General features: G+C 46.4%; 1 non-coding gene across 1 annotated transcript; it reads right to left on the bottom strand.

Annotated features, from left to right (window-relative positions):
• Positions 1 to 759: 759 nt before the first annotated feature.
• TRNAT-CGU (transfer RNA threonine (anticodon CGU)) lies at positions 760 to 831 on the bottom strand. The gene has a single exon. It is a non-coding gene; the product is annotated as a tRNA-Thr (tRNA).
• Between the last annotated feature and the right edge of the window lie 14794 nt (positions 832 to 15625).

The following is a 15625-nucleotide window of genomic DNA, read 5'->3' on the forward strand; positions in this document are numbered from 1 at the left end:
GTATTAGGTAGAGCCAAATAAGTATGAGAAGAGCTCTAACGGGTAAGCCCTGCTCCCATTGAAATCAATGGGAGTTTTGACATTGATTTCAGTGGAAGAAGGCTCGGGTCCATTGAGTAGAGTGGGAGTTCACCGTGGTCTGCACGTCCAAGAAAGCTCTCCGCTTCTTGGTCTGCATTGGCACTTGTGGTATTCAATGTGTTTTGTTTGTTGTTTTCCTTCAGAGTATGCATTTATAGGCCTGAAATACTGCACAACTTGTTTTTTCTCTCATCGCATTTCAGTTCCTGGCTGCTGGAAATACAAGGAGAAGCAAGGCAAGCCTGTAAGGGAAAGAAACACAACTCCCAAGTGCTGTTACAACCTGGCTTGGGAGAGCCACCTCTCTTTATTTCTCCAGTTTGAGGGGCATTGGATCTGCTGCATGTTGGGTGAGAGTGCCAAGAAATTGGGGTGAAGGAGGCATAAGAATAAATTAGGTACAGAGAGAAAACAGGGATGGAGACAGTTATAGCTGGGTAGATACGGCATAGACCTGGACTGAATAGTCAGGAGGAAAGTGACAGCGACTAATGCAGTACGGGCGAGCTACATACAGACATGTGGGTTTTCAGGAGACAGAAGGAGGTATCTGAAAACACCCTGGGTGCGGCTGTACCAAATCTTTCGGTTCTGCTGGATGGTACTGAGCTTTCCTAGAGTCCCCTAAAAATGATCCCAGCAATTCTTCTCGGGAAAACCACCCGCATTAAGTGGGTCAGGCACGGACGGGGTTCGAACCCGTGATCTTCGGTTTACGAGACCGACGCCTTACCACTTGGCCACCGCGCCTGCGTTAAAATCGCCGCTTGACAGCTATATATGCTGGCACCACTCCCGACAGTGGGCGTGCTCTTGAGATACCTCCGAGTGCGTGCGCAGCATCTAGTAACTCCAGCTCCTCCCACTTTCAGTGGTCCGAGTACGCATGCGCACTGGTTTGTTAACGCGAGCTCTCAGTGTTGTTGCCAGCGCGCTCTTGTCTCGCTGCCCACTAGCGAGCTCGGGGACTTCGCCGCCGTTCCCCGCAGAGCCCGGCACAAGGGACGCTCCGCGGGGGCGGCTCACGCTCTGGCGTGCGGAGAGTGAGGGGGTGTTTCCCGCCCAGGCTGTGGGGGGGAGGGGGACGCGGGTGTTAAATTCCCTCCCCTTGTTCCGTTACGGGCGGGAACGTGAGCCGGGGGAGGGGCACGGAGCGTCCCCTTCATTCTAGGGGAACGGGTCAAGGGAATACGGGGAGACCAGCGCTTGGCCCGCAGCCGGGGGGGGGGTTTGCACACTCACGTTGCACACTCACGTTGCACACGTGGGGAGATAAGGGGGTGCCTGGGGGAGAAGGGGGAGACAGGTTTTGGGGTGAGGGGTCTATGTGGAGGTGTAGGAATGGGGGGGTGGGGGTGTCACTTGAGATGCTTCCGCCTCAGTCTGCGTGGGGCAGAAGTCAGAGTTCAGCGGGGAGGTAGGTACTTCCTGAGAAACGCTGCAGTCGCGAGCTTTCTGCACCGTCCCTGTTGTATGGAATATACAAATGGGATAACTATTATTGTTTGCCAGTAGATGTCAGTCTTTTTATGTTAGTACGTAAGTACAGACACAGCACAAATCCATCTACTACTTTTGCACAGTGTTAAGATTTTCCTCAGACTGAAAAATTCCACTCTACAGGGTCGGGCCCCCCCCGGTGGGCTGTGGGCAGGTTTTGGGGGGGCCGCCAAGCAGGGCCAGTGTTAGATTCGCTTGGGCCCAGGGCAGAAAGCCAAAGCCAAAGCCTCAGTGTATGGGGTGAAACCCCCAGGGCTGCACCTCACTGAACAATGTAGCTGTGGTGTGGGGCCCCAGGCAATTGGCCTGCTTGCTACCTCCTAGTGCTGGCCCTGGTTTTTATATGTAGAAAACCAATTCTTGTGGCACGGGTAGACCATGGAGTTTTAATAGCATGTTGGGGGGCAGGTGTTTTGGGGGAGGGGGACTCAGAAAACAAAAGGTTGAGAACCCCTACTCTAGTGCTAGAGCAAGGGTCAATCCCAACTCCATAAATCAGTGGTTTTCAAACTTTTTTTCTGGCGACCCAGTGGAAGAAAATTGTTGATGGCTGTGACCCAATGAGCTGGGAATGAGGGGTTTGGGGGGTGGGAGGGGCTCAGGGTTGGGGCAGAGGGTTGGGGTGAGGGCTGCAGGGTGGGGCCAGGAATGAGGGGTTCAGAGTGTGGGAGGGGGCTCTAGGCTGGAGCAGGGGATTGAGGTGCAGGAGGGGGTCAGGGCTCTGGGCTGGGACTGCATGCTTGGGTGGGGTTGGGGATGGGGGGCTGGGGCAGGGGGTTGGGGTGCAGGTCTACCTTGGGCGGCTCTCAGTCAGCATTGCAGCGGGGGTGCTAAGGCAGGCTTCCTTCCTGTCCTAGCACCGCAGACCATGCTGTGCCCCAGAAACGGCCAGCAGCAGATCCGGCTCCTAGGTGGAGGTGGGCAAGTAGCTCCATGCTGCTCTCGCCCGCAGGCACTGCCCCCCCAGCTCCCATTGGCCAGGAAGGGGCCAATGGGAGTGCGGAGCCAGTGTTCAGGGTGAGGATCCCCTTGGCCCCACTTCCTAGGAGCTGGACCTGCTGCTGGCCACTTCCAGGGCGCAGCGCAGTGTCAGAACAGGTAGGGACTAGCCTGCCTTAGCTGGGCAGCACCGCCGATGAGATTTTTAACAGCCTGGTTGGCAGTACTGAGCAGAGCCACCTCAACCCAGGACTGGGTCGTGACCTGCAGTTTGAGAACCACCTCCATAGATCTTCCCTAAGCATATATCTGAGGATAAATCGACAATCAGGCGTGCTGCTCTACTCAAACTCTATGCATCATGTGGGAGTGAGACTCCAAGCCCAGGTCCATGGGCTTGTGGTAATGGGGCTGACACAAAGTGCTCTAAAAATAGCTGTATAGACACTGAAGATTTGGCTCTGAAGCTGGGGGAACTTTGAGAGCCTGAGCTCCAGCCCCAGCCACAAAGTTAAAGCACCATCTGTACAACTGTTTTAAGAACACTAGCGCAGCCTCTGCTCACTTGAGTCTGGATCCAGGCGTGGAAGCTTGCTCCCAGACACAGTGTAGATATGCCCAGAGAAATCCTATTAATTCTCCTCAGAGGAGAATTATCCCAGACACCCAAATTAAGTTGTATTTCCTTGGTTAATTTTGTAAAGTATGATCCTTCTGATTCCTGATGCCAGACAAAATCAAAAGGTTCTACCTGGTGCAATGAGTCTAAGCAAAATTAAGCTGTCTCAGTAGTGATTGTCTATGTTCAAGAGTAACCTTCCTTGCCCTCTTGGTGTATGAATCCTGAATCCCTGCCGTCCTTAAAAATAACAGTCTAAATGAAGAACTGATTCATTGTCCAGTCAAGAAAAGAATTGCACATATTGGCATTACTTTATCACAATAAGTTTCCTTCACAGATAAACCATAATAATCTTGCATCTAATAGGAAATTTATATCCAGGGACTTGAGAAACTCATGACTTCTAACATTTACGTGGCTTAATTTTGGGCTTTTCCTGTATTTCCTGCCATGATCTCTTCTTGGAACTGTTGTGCTAGGAGCATACATTTTCTTAATGATTCTGCTACTTTTTTGGAAGTTCCCCATTTTTTCTGAATTATTTTCTTTTTTATGTGGATCTCAAGGAAATATTTAGTTTCTTCATTGTTGAATGGTAAACTATTTACATTTTCCATATCTGTTTCTCTTTTTACTCTGCTTCTCCTAGATGGGTTTGGCATGGAGGCATCAGTAGGTTTCTGTGTCTGTAAGGGGAAACCCCACTTACGCTGCATACTTCTAATATGCCATTCAGGCTGATCTCTAACATGTTCTGGAATAAGTGGTATATCTAGTTCTGTGACTTCTCTTGCAGTCCCCATTGCTGGAATCACTGGAATTAGGAGTGATTGGAAGAAGGAGCCTTTGGAATCATTTTTCCTAAGGACTCTATCTGAGTAGGAGGAATTTTCCAGTGAGCCAAGTGTTTTCTGTTTTATATTAAAATCAATATGCTTGGTTCTCAAGCAGGGGTACACAGAGATCTTCCAGGGGGTATATCAAGTCATTTAGATATTTGCCTAGTTTTACGACAGGCTACATAAAAAGCACTAGCAAAATCAGTACAAATTAAAATTGCATACAGATAATGACTTGTTTATACTGCTTTAGATACTATATACTGAAATGTAAGTACAATGTTTATATTTTATAATTATGTGGTAGAAATGAGAAAGTGAGCAATTTTTCAGTACTAGCATGCTGTGACACTTCTGTATTTTTATGTCTGATTTTGTAAGCAGTAGTTTTTAAGTGAGGTGACACTTGGTGTATGCAAGACAAATGGGAATCCGGAAAGGGATACAGTAGTCTGAAAAAGTTGAGAGCCATTGCTCTACATCAAACTTAAACAGCAGTGTAACAGGCTTTTAGTGTTTACTTGAAACACTCCTACCATTTTTGAAGGTGTTGATGCTACTGGGGAAAATGTTAAGTGGCTTTTGCTGACTCATTCTTGTTCATATCTCAGCACTCCATCCAGATACAAGGGGGAGAGAATCTAGGCTGTGGGCTGAGCTTTCCCAAAGAAGGAAACTGAGCCCTGGTCTACACTGGAAGGGTTGGGGGGCAGAGAGGATCAATCTAAGTTACGTAACTTTAGGTACGTGAATAAAGTAGCTGAAGTCGACGTACTTGGATCTACTTACCACGGTGTCTTCACTACAGTGAGTCGACTGCTGCCACTCCCCCGTCGACTCTGCCTGCGCCTCTCGCCGAACTGGAGTACAGGAGTCAACGGGAGAGCACTCAGGAATCGATTTATCGCGTCTAGACTAGACGCGATAAATCAATTCTCGCTGGATCGATCGCTGCCCGCTGATCTGGCCGGTAGTGAAGACATACCCTGAGAAGCAACTGTGCCTAGGAGAAGGTATCTTGGTGTTTTTTTTTTTTTAAATAAAGTCATTCCTGTGGAAAAGGACGAGTTTTTAAAGCAGTTTTCAGTGTGTGGATGCTGTCTAAATCTGAACCCGGGCACCACCTAGCTGATTCTGGAATTGAAAGGTTATTAGTCCACTTCTCCTACTAACACCTTTTTGTATTCCTCCGTGTCACCTCTTATTCATGGAGGAAAAAACTCATTGCAAAATCCATAAAGCCACCATGTTGTTCTCCTTCAAATGCTTCCTGAAGACTTATCTCTGCTCTGAAGTCTCCAAAACAATGCTGTCTAGCAATGGTTAGGCAGGTGGCAAGCTGTCACCTATGCAAAACATGCTTGTTTCACTGTTATTTGTCTTGCCCACACCCACATTTGTTTTATCTACTTGTTGCAGCTCGTGTCTTGGCATAACCCTAGAGCATGAGTGAGCTCCTTCTGCTCAGGAACTGACTTCCTGTTACGTGTTTGTACTGCACATAGTCCAATGGGCAGGAGCGCCGCCAGCTTTTTTGTCGCCCTAGGTCCCGCCCCTGAAATACCGCCCCCGACAGAGGCGGCAGAAGGTCCCGCCCCCGAAATACCGCCGACAACCGGGGCGGCTGAAGATCCGGTCGCCGCCCCCTAAATATTAGCGCCCTAGGTCGCCTAATGGGTTGCGCCGGCCCTGCCAATGGGGCCTTACTCTGTGATATTGGGGCCTTGCTACTGTAATAAATAATAATTCATAAAGCTTTAATATACAGTTATAAACATATGTTTATGGCGTGTTTATGAATAGAAAGAAGCAAATGAACAGCCAACAGTAACATTTTGGAATTAATCTAAATGTTCAGCAAGGTTTGGAATAGGTTCTAAGCACTTTCTGGAGCATAGTTTGTTTTTTCCAGATTGTTTTACTGATATTTAACTGCTTTAACGTGGTAATTTTGTGACATGTTCTTTTCATTCTGTTTTCCAGGGAGATTGAGTTGATTTGCAGTTTAAAATTCAGATTTCAGAAAGATGAGACAAAGGTTTGTTGATAAAATATCTCATTTAAAAGAAAAATGTTTTGTATACACTTTGAAGTTTTGTGTTTCTTTAGTATCATTGTTTAGTTCATGATGTCTTATCAATTATCAGATAGCAATCAATCCAAAACAGATATCTCTTGCTCACAAGATGTGTTATGATCGTAATGTCATAACTGCAGTTTTGATTATATTGGAAGATTAAAGAGGGTTATTAGCGTATGCTCAGGAATAAGATATCCTATCTGCATGACTAATATGGCCTCAAGTACTGTGTCTGATACCTCTTTATGTGCCAGGCAGTCTTGTCAAGAGTTTTGACAACCAGCTTATATTCAGGTGGTGGATAACCAGTCAGAAAGCATGGCAGACTTGCCACAAATCAAGTGTTTTTGAGTAAACCCTGAGTATCTAAGTTAATACAGATGAAGATATGTCTTGGTGCCAGTGATGTACTGCCCGTGTTTTAAACAAGAGGCTCCTACAAATATTTATTTCCCTTAGCCTGCGATAAACACCCTATACTGGGTTTGGAGTGTTCAGCAGAAAGGCAGAAACAGGGTTTTGTTTGGGTTCCTGTTTAGACAACAAGGCTTTCTAAACCATAAAGCATACTTTTATATTTTGTTTCTGAAAAATTTGTATAGATGTTTGAGAGTCTTATAATTATTTTTGCAAGCATCAGTCATTTATTCTGTCTTTGCTCCTCATTCATGGAGATATTTCATACCAGTCATGCACTTATGGTGCATCTCACAGTGCCTTCCACTTAATTCAATCACTAGTTAATGTGGCATTCTGCTTCATTTGATGAAAATTCAAGGAACTAAGTCATTTTATTAAAAATGAAACTTTTAATATTTATTTTGATTGATTTTATTTTAACCAGATAAAATTCAGTGAGTGACTATATAATCTTAACACACACTGTCGGAACACTTCCAAAAATAAAAACGTGTCTGCATTAGTACAGCTACAAGGTATGAACCTGAGAGAGACTTAAATGTCACTTAGGGACATTTTTAGTGAAATGTTATTGACAACATTAATGGAATGAGGGCCATGATTGTGATCTTTCTGTGTGTCCTTCAAAGAGTCACATTTGATGTCCGAGTATGAGGTTCAATAATTATATTTTTTTGCCTTCCATTAGAGGGCCTTGAAGAACTCTATCACATTAATTATTTAATTAATACCTATTAAGTATTGTAACACCCTTTTGAGACATATGGGTATTATCCCTATTTTACAAGTGAAAACATTTATGCACAGAGAAGTTATTACTGAAATTCTGAAATATAGATACCTAAAGTTAGCCCCCTACATCTGTATATAGGCACCTAAATAAGTGGCCTGGTTTTCAGGAGGAGCAAAGTAACTGCAGCTGCTAGTGAAGTCTGTGGGAGTTTGACACCTCTTTAAACAAAACAAACAAAAAAGTACTGACTCTTTTGGTGCTGATTGCTGAACTTTAAGAACAGGCTTAAATGGTTTATTCAAAGGGTATATGTGTTGCTGGATTAGGGGTTTAAATGTAGGCACCCAAGTTTGAAAATGTTGGCTTCAGTGTCTTCTTCAAGGGCCCAGGGTGAGTCAGTAGCAGATCCTGTAACAGAACTGAGAAGTCTTGGGCCTCAGTCCACAAAGGGACTTAGGCACCTAAATGTGGGATTAGGTTCCACTGTAATCCTCAAAACTCCTGCTGAATCTTGTAGGCACCTAAACGCACTCATTTTCTAAATTTCTGCCTCTGGGCACTTGCACCGCTGCCTCAGTCTAAGCATCCAGTCACCTGTCTCCTATCTAAGTCCGAGAGCGATCTTCAACCAGGTAAGGATGGACACTTGCCCTCTTAAGTTGTGTGTGGTGCCTGTTCTGGTAGGCAGGTTCAGCAGGGCCTAACAGATCAGATCCCATTCAAAATCTGGGTGGAAATGGTGGTGCTGCTGCCACCACTGCCCACTTTAAAATTTTTGCCCCAGTAGTTAGAGCACACACCTGAGATGTGGGAGACACAGGTTCAATTCCCCCGTATACCTTAGGGGGAGAGAGGATTTAAACAGGGCTTTCCCACCTCTCAGGAGAGCACTGAGAGATATTCTGATGTAGGGTTCCTTCAGTCTCTTCTGTTGAAGCTGTTCCACTATGGATAAATAATTAGAGAGATTGAAGAAGGGGGACTGGACCTCCCACATGGGCGCCCTACCCACAAGTAGACTACAGAGTTATATATATATATATATATATATATATATATATATATATATATATATATATATATATATATATATATATATATATATATATATAATTTTTTTCTCTTTCTCTCCCCTTCTCCCCAATGTTCCCCATCTGTAAAATGGAGTTACTGATATTTCCTTTCTCCCACTTACTCCACCTCCTCTTGCCATTTTGTGTGGAGTGAGGCAGGTACCTAACTCTGCAAGAAATTGCTTAGGCTCCCAAGCTGCCTGACTCTAGGACAGGGGTCGGCAACATTTGGCACACGGCTCGCCAGGGTAAGCACCCTGGCGGGCCGGGCCAGTTTTATTTACCTGCTGATGTGGCAGGTTCGGCCGATCGTGGCCCCCACTGGCCGCGGTTCGCCGTCCCGGGCCAATGGGGGCGGCAAGAAGCCGCGGCCAGCACATGGCTCGCCCGCACCACTTCTCGCCATCCCCGTTGGCCCCGGATGGCAAACCACGGCCAGTCGGGGCCGCGATTGGCCGAACCTGCTGCGGCAGCAGGTAAATAAAACTGGCCCGGCCCGCCAGGGTGCTTACTCTGGCGAGCTGCATGCCGAACGTTGCCGATCCCTGCTCTAGGAAATGGTTTCCCATTTGTTGATCACCAAGCAGATATAGGTGCCTCCCTTGTTAGCATCTCTCACTGGCTAGCTTAGGCAGCTCCTCACCTTGAGTGGATCTCAGTCTATAGTGCCTCTGTCTGCCCATTCGTTGTATAGTGAGCCTAGGTGTCTAACTCGGGGTTTGTGGATCGCAATGTTGTTCCTGTGATTTTCTAGGCAATAGAAGTTAGGCATACACAAAGCACCCCCATCTCAGCCACACTGCAGAAAGAAGGTGTTTAACTCAAAGAAAAGACTACAATAGATTAATAAACAATAAGCTAGTCTCAACCTTTACTGTAGTGGTGCTAGTATCCCACTATAATATTAAAACAAAGAAACAAAAAAAGTACACAGGGTCTGATTTTTCATTTACATGAAAAACCTATTCAAACAGAAGTTAAAATGTATTTGATGGTGTCAGCTGTTTTTTCCAGTTTCATCCCAAAAGTTCTTTTGAAGTCTTAGAATTATATTTTCAGGGCTGCTTACACATACCCTCACACTCCTGGCTTAGAACTGTAAGTGCTGCTTGAGTCCAGTGCTAGAGAGCGGCAGATAAGGGAATGGGGAATGGCAAAGGTATGGTTGATACTGTTGGGAACAAGGTTAATAGCATTTATAGAAATGGGGAGGTATTCAAGGAAGAAGGTAGTTTTCCTGAGTTATTGACTGAAATGAGGAAGAGCAAGGAAGAAAAGAGAGAAGAAAAATCTCATTAGCAAAGGCTTAGTTATTTATATGCGCAAGTTCACAGAACACAATTCTGGTTCATAAAGGCAATTGAATTAGGTGGGTGGAGGTATAGTTCTGTATTACTTAAATTGGCTAATTAAAAGCCCAGTCCTCTTCTAATGTGTCTATATAATTTTACACAAAAAATTATGTGAAAAGAGTGTTACAGTTGCAAAGTCAAGCAGTAAAAGTTAGAAAATGTCAGACTTAAGGTTCCCTATGCAACCTTAATTTCATCCCTTGTGCATATGAATTACGATACTGTCTTTATTTACATGATGACACACCATTTTTTCCACCCAGTCTCTTCCTGCACCCCCCTCCCTGCAAGGTTTCTCAACCAATTTCAGCTCTGTCTGCCTCCCCCACCTCCCTCCCTGACTACCAATCCCCCATTCCCTTCTCCTTGTCCCATTCCACTCACTACACACCCATCGCACAGTCCAGCTCATGTCCCCTCTAGATTAAAATCAAGGCTGTTTCTTTGCTTCTATACTGTTGGGCCCCGAAGGTAGGGCATTGAAAGTAGAGCGAATTTATCTGCAGAACTCTGACAAGTCTCTACTGAGTATATCTGAGATAATTCACAGACTTGTAGTTTTGGGATTGCAAACGCTACATTCCTGACATCAGAACTCCTTGCCAAATTTCAAGTCCCCCCCACATAGGGTGGATGTGCTACAGCTTGTTAATAAAAGGGCTGTACACTTTTTTTTAGCATGAGTGAATCAATATATTTTTGTCCTAACATCATTTTTGAAAATGGCTGAATGGTTTTAGCTGGAATTAAAAATACATACATTTATTAGCCCAAGGCAGGCACCCAGTATGGAAAATTTCAGCCCAAATGATTAAAAACTGGTAATTGTTATAAGCAACTGAAAAGAGTTTTATAACTTTTACTTTTCAAACCTGGTTAGTTTGTACATATGTTCTTGATCAATTACAACCTATACCAAAACTTACCTTGTTTCCTGTAAACGTGGCTCATCAGCTTCTCATGAGCCAGCATAATATTCTGCAGTGGAGGTGCTTTCTCTGTAACAAAATAGGTGACTAATCTTGCTGCTGCTTGTCAGATGTGGTGTCTCTTTATGTGTGGCAATGCTGTTACTTCCACATCATTTACCACTGAGGCTGGGTCTACACTACCCGCCTGAATCGGCGGGTAGAAATCGACCTCTCGGGGATCGATTTATCGTGTCCCGTTGGGACGCGACAATCGATCCCCGAATCGGCGCTCTTACTCCACCAGCGGAGGTGGGAGTAAGCGCCGCCGACAGAAAGCCGCAGAAGTCGATTTTGCCGCCGTCCTCACAGCGGGGTAAGTCAGCTGCGATACGTCGAATTCAGCTACGCTATTCACATAGCTGAATTTGCGTATCTTAAATCGACTCCCCCCTGTAGTGTAGATGTACCCCGAGATATCCATGTTAGCTGGAATGAATGTTTCCTCTGTAGCTAAAAGGGGGAGAAAGCAATGTATCAGGCCTGGTCTACACTAATTAGTTATTTCAGAATTAGCCGATTTAATAAAAAAAAAAAAAGATTACGTCCACACGACCAATTTTTTTTCAGATTTGAAGGGATCTTTAATCCAATTTCTGTACTCCACCTTGGCAAGTGGAGTAGCGCTTAAATCAAGAGAGCAATCCCGGGTTAAAGGTATTGGGGACGCAATTCGACATTATTGGCCTCCGGGAGCTATCCCAGAATGCTCCCTTGTGACCACTCTGGACAACACTCTCAACTCCGATGCACTAGGCAGGTCAGGAAAAGCCCCGGGAACTTTTGAATTTCATTTCCTGTTTGGTCACCATCAGCACAGGTGACCATCAGCACAGGCCACCATCACAAGAGAGCATGCAGTCCCGGATTCGCAGACGAGCTCCAGCATGGTCCGAACGGGAGGTACTGGATCTCATCTCATGTTGGGGAGACGAATCTGTTATGGCAGAACTAAGTTCCAAAAAAAGGAATGCAAATACGTATGCTAAAGTCTCCAGGGCCATGATGGAAAGAGGCTACTCCGGGGACACAGAGCAGTGTCATACAAAAATCACGGAGCTCAGGCAATCATACCAAAAAGCCCGGGAGGCGAACGGGCGCTCTTGATCACAGCCCCATACATTCCGCATCTACTGTGAACTGCATGCAATTATGGTGGGTGACGCCACCACTACCTCACCACAGTCCGTGGACACCTGCAAGGGGGGAGTTGCAATGAGGAAGAGTCACTGGAGGAGGAGGAGGACAGTGCACAGGTGGCAAGTGGGGAATCCGTTTCCGCGCCAGCCAGGAACTATTCTTAACGCTGGAGCCAGTAGCCTCCCTCCACTCCCAAAGCGGGCTCCCAGACCCTGGAGAAGGTACTTTTGGTGAGTGAGAGTCTGATCGGACCCACGCGGTGTGGGGCCGGGGCGGGGGGGGGAACCTAGCCGTGCTGGGCTGTTTGCGTTTAGTTTAAAGGGCTCATCCCTGCTCAGAGCCTCATCAGAGCCACGCAGTGGATGCGGGGGCGGGGGGGTGAAGGGGAGTGTTCTGTGAAGCAATCATCCCAGAGAGCCCGCAGGCCCTCCTTTTATATGGCAAGCCCACCAGGCATTGCTTGCTATGGGAAAGGGGGCCCAGCAATTTGAAAGCATTGAAATGAAGTAGAAGAAGCAGAACCCCACATGGCCCTAGGTTGCTTGCAAGCTGAATTCTGTTGCCCGGCTGTGTGTGATGGCTTACTCGCACCAAAGTGGCAGGCACTTCAGTATAAGAGGCAAAATGCTAACTTGTGCACAAAGAACATGTGCTGTGTACTGTGAATTGCCCGTTTCACGGAGGAGTGTCCTCCCTTTGTTCTCTGAAATGTATCTTTTAAAATACTACCCTCCCTTTTTCTCCTCCCACAGGTCCAAATATTTCAACGCGGCCCCTATCTACTCCGTCCCAGAAGCTGGTCCAGATTAGAAGGTGGAAAAAATGAACTCGGAACGACATGTTCGCCGAGCTCATGCAGGCCTCCCGCACTGATAGGGCCCAGCTGAATGCGTGGAGGCAAACAATTGCGGAGTCCCATAAAGCATTACAGGAACACGAAGAGAGGAGGGGGATGAGAGCAGGCAGGACGCTATGGTCAAGCTCAGGGGGGAGCAAACTGACATGCTGCACTGTATGGTGGATCTAATGCGGGAAAGGCAGCAAAACCACAGATTGCTGCTGCAGCCCCTGTATAACCACCCTCCCTCCTCCCCAGATTCCATAGCCTCCTCACCCAGATGCCCAAGAACACGTGGGGGGGTGGGAGGCAAGGCTACGGGGACCCACACACTCAACCCCAGAGGATCGCCTAAGCAGCAGAAAGCTGGCATATGCGAACTTTTGATTTGGTTTCTGGACTTGTCCTTCCCTCCTCCTCCACCCCCCCCAACCCAATAGCCCCCCCGCTCTACCTTCTGATTTCTTTCAATGTGTTGTGCAACAAATAATAAAGAACATTTTTTTAAACAATTTTGACTTTATTTCCTTTCATATATATATAGGGGGCGGGTAACTTCAAGAGAAACACACAACTGTCACACCGTACCCTGGCCAGTCATGAAACTGGCTTTCAAAGCTTCTCTGATGTGCAGCGTGCCCTGCTGCACTCTCCTAATCGCCCTGTTGTCTGGCCTGTGAGGGTATGTCTACACAACACCGTAAGTACAAGTTTGAGCCCAGGCTCAAGGTTAACTCCCTTGGCGTACACACCCCAATTGTGCTAACCTAGGGTCCCAGGACCCTGCAGGGCTGAAGGGTCCGAGCCTGTGTTAAGCTGGGACCTAGGGTCTGAGCCCTATTGCTTTCCTGTGTGCCCATGGTCCCAACTTGACTAGGGTCCCAGAAGCACAGTGGATGTATCAGTTTCCGGTGGCAGAGAAGCAGCACTGCAGGCAGCCAGCACAGGGGCCGGAAGTGCCATTAGTGCCTGGCCAAACACACTCCCCCTTCCCACTCCGGCTCCTCACTCCTGCACGAAGCTTATCTGGAGCAGGGAGCAAAGCTGACAAGTGGGAGGCGGTTCCCAACCACCAGGATGCTGGGAGTTATCCCTCCCATGCTGTGCTGAGCCGGGAGCTCTGCTGCTGCCTCTGCAGGGCAGCACTTGATCCCTGCTCTGCTCTCTGGTCCTTTCTCCCATGGCCCTGCGCCCTCCCTGGGACTGCATGTGCAGGGGCATCTAGGCAGTGTGCACTATAAGGGTGGCGAGTGGAAGCCAGCCCCAAAATTTACCTGCAGCCTCCCAGGAATCCCTTATCCCTGCTTCTTGGGGTGTGTTGGGCGCAGGAATTAGGGATCCCTGGGGGAAGGTCCTGGAGCACACTGCGCCCCAAGCGCTGGGGGTGCACTTCACTGCACTACAGCCAGCAGCAGCCATGCTAGAATCTGTGTTTTTCCTCTGAAACCTACATTTTATGTCAAACTTCAAAACAAACATAAAAATAAACAACCAAACAAAAACACCTCATTAAACATTCCATTTTAAAAATTAAGAATTGCAAAGTTTAATTTTAATAGTTTGACAGCCCTGTAGCCTGATGTCCTAATTAGCCTGAGAACAGGTGCACATGTTCCTGCCTGTGTGACTGAGCTTAGAGGTGGAGAGCCCAATTCTCAGATTATATGATAGTTCAGTATAAAGTCTTCCCAGGCTGCAGTCATTCCACTGAGACAGCCACCAAAGGAACTAATTATTATGGCACCAAACGGCCATCAGTAGCACTGTCATAGGATGGGCAGTAGAGTTTTCCCAGAGTGCAACATATTCGTTGGGCTAGAGTGTTGACACTGGGGACGTTGGGGGGGGGGGGGGGGGTGTTTGGAATTTCCAGTTTACCTCTGAGGGAAAAATGTGAGCTGTTACTGAAAACACTCACCTGTAAGAGAAAAACCTTCTTGTTATTATGAAACACACTGCACTACTTTGCAATGCAGTAAACATAACAAGTCATAGGAGTATATTTGAACTGAATTACTCTGGAGACTATAAACAAGATTTTCTGAAGTGGCTAGTGATTCTAGGAGCCCAACTTGAGATATGTTAAAGGAGCCTGATTTTCTGAAAATGCTGAGCACCCAAGCTCTGAAAGATTAGACCCCTTTAAAATATCTTAACTTGGACACCCAAAAATCACAAGTAACTTTAACATCTTGGCCTATAACTTTGCTTTACAAATGGTTAAAGTCAAACAGAGGTGACATATACAGATCTTGCAGTTATTGCCTCCTTTCTCAGTCAGAAATTTTAGACTGCCAGGAGGATAGTAGGGGTCCCCACATACATACTAGGAGCTCAGTCTGAGGCTTTTGTCATTTTAGTCAACAACAGGTAGAGCCAGAGAGGGAGTTCTGCAAATTCCTCCTGACCCCAGTTCAGTTCATAATTAAAACCAAGCAATTCTGGCTTGTTTGATCCTGTATGCTTTGTTCTCCCTCCTTCCTAGTGCCCTGTTCTGCTACTCCTTTTGGGTGACTTCAGGTGAAATAAAAAATTTTCACTGAAAGGTAGCTTCAGAACCTTTGGTCCTGTGACAATCACTACATTTGACTCATATTCACTAATTTACGTCTGGGTGTTTCCTCTGAATTCAAAAGGTTTATTTATAATTGGCTTTTTCATCTCTGATCTGTAAATAACTGATCATTTACTTAAAAAAAAAAAACAACTTACAACTGATGCCATCAGTCTAGAAACAGAAGATACATTATGTGTTATCTACACTAGAGACGTACCCATGCTTAAAACCTAATATCGAGATACTAAGCATTAGCGCAAGCAGTCAGGTATTTAACATATTGTTTGATGTGATTTAAACATCTAAAACACTATAAAAATTCAGTAAGGGAGCCTTGAGCTATAAATGTCAATAGTGGTAATACCCCAACCCCTGTTTGCACCAGGGCCGGCTCCAGGGTTTTGGCCGCCCCACGCAGCCAAACAAACAAAAAAAAGCCGCGATCGCGATCTGCGGCGGCAATTCAGCGGGAGGCCCTTTGCT

The sequence above is a fragment of the Malaclemys terrapin genome, chromosome 10 (genome assembly GCF_027887155.1).
Source record: "Malaclemys terrapin pileata isolate rMalTer1 chromosome 10, rMalTer1.hap1, whole genome shotgun sequence".
NCBI classification, from domain to species: Eukaryota; Metazoa; Chordata; order Testudines; family Emydidae; genus Malaclemys; species Malaclemys terrapin.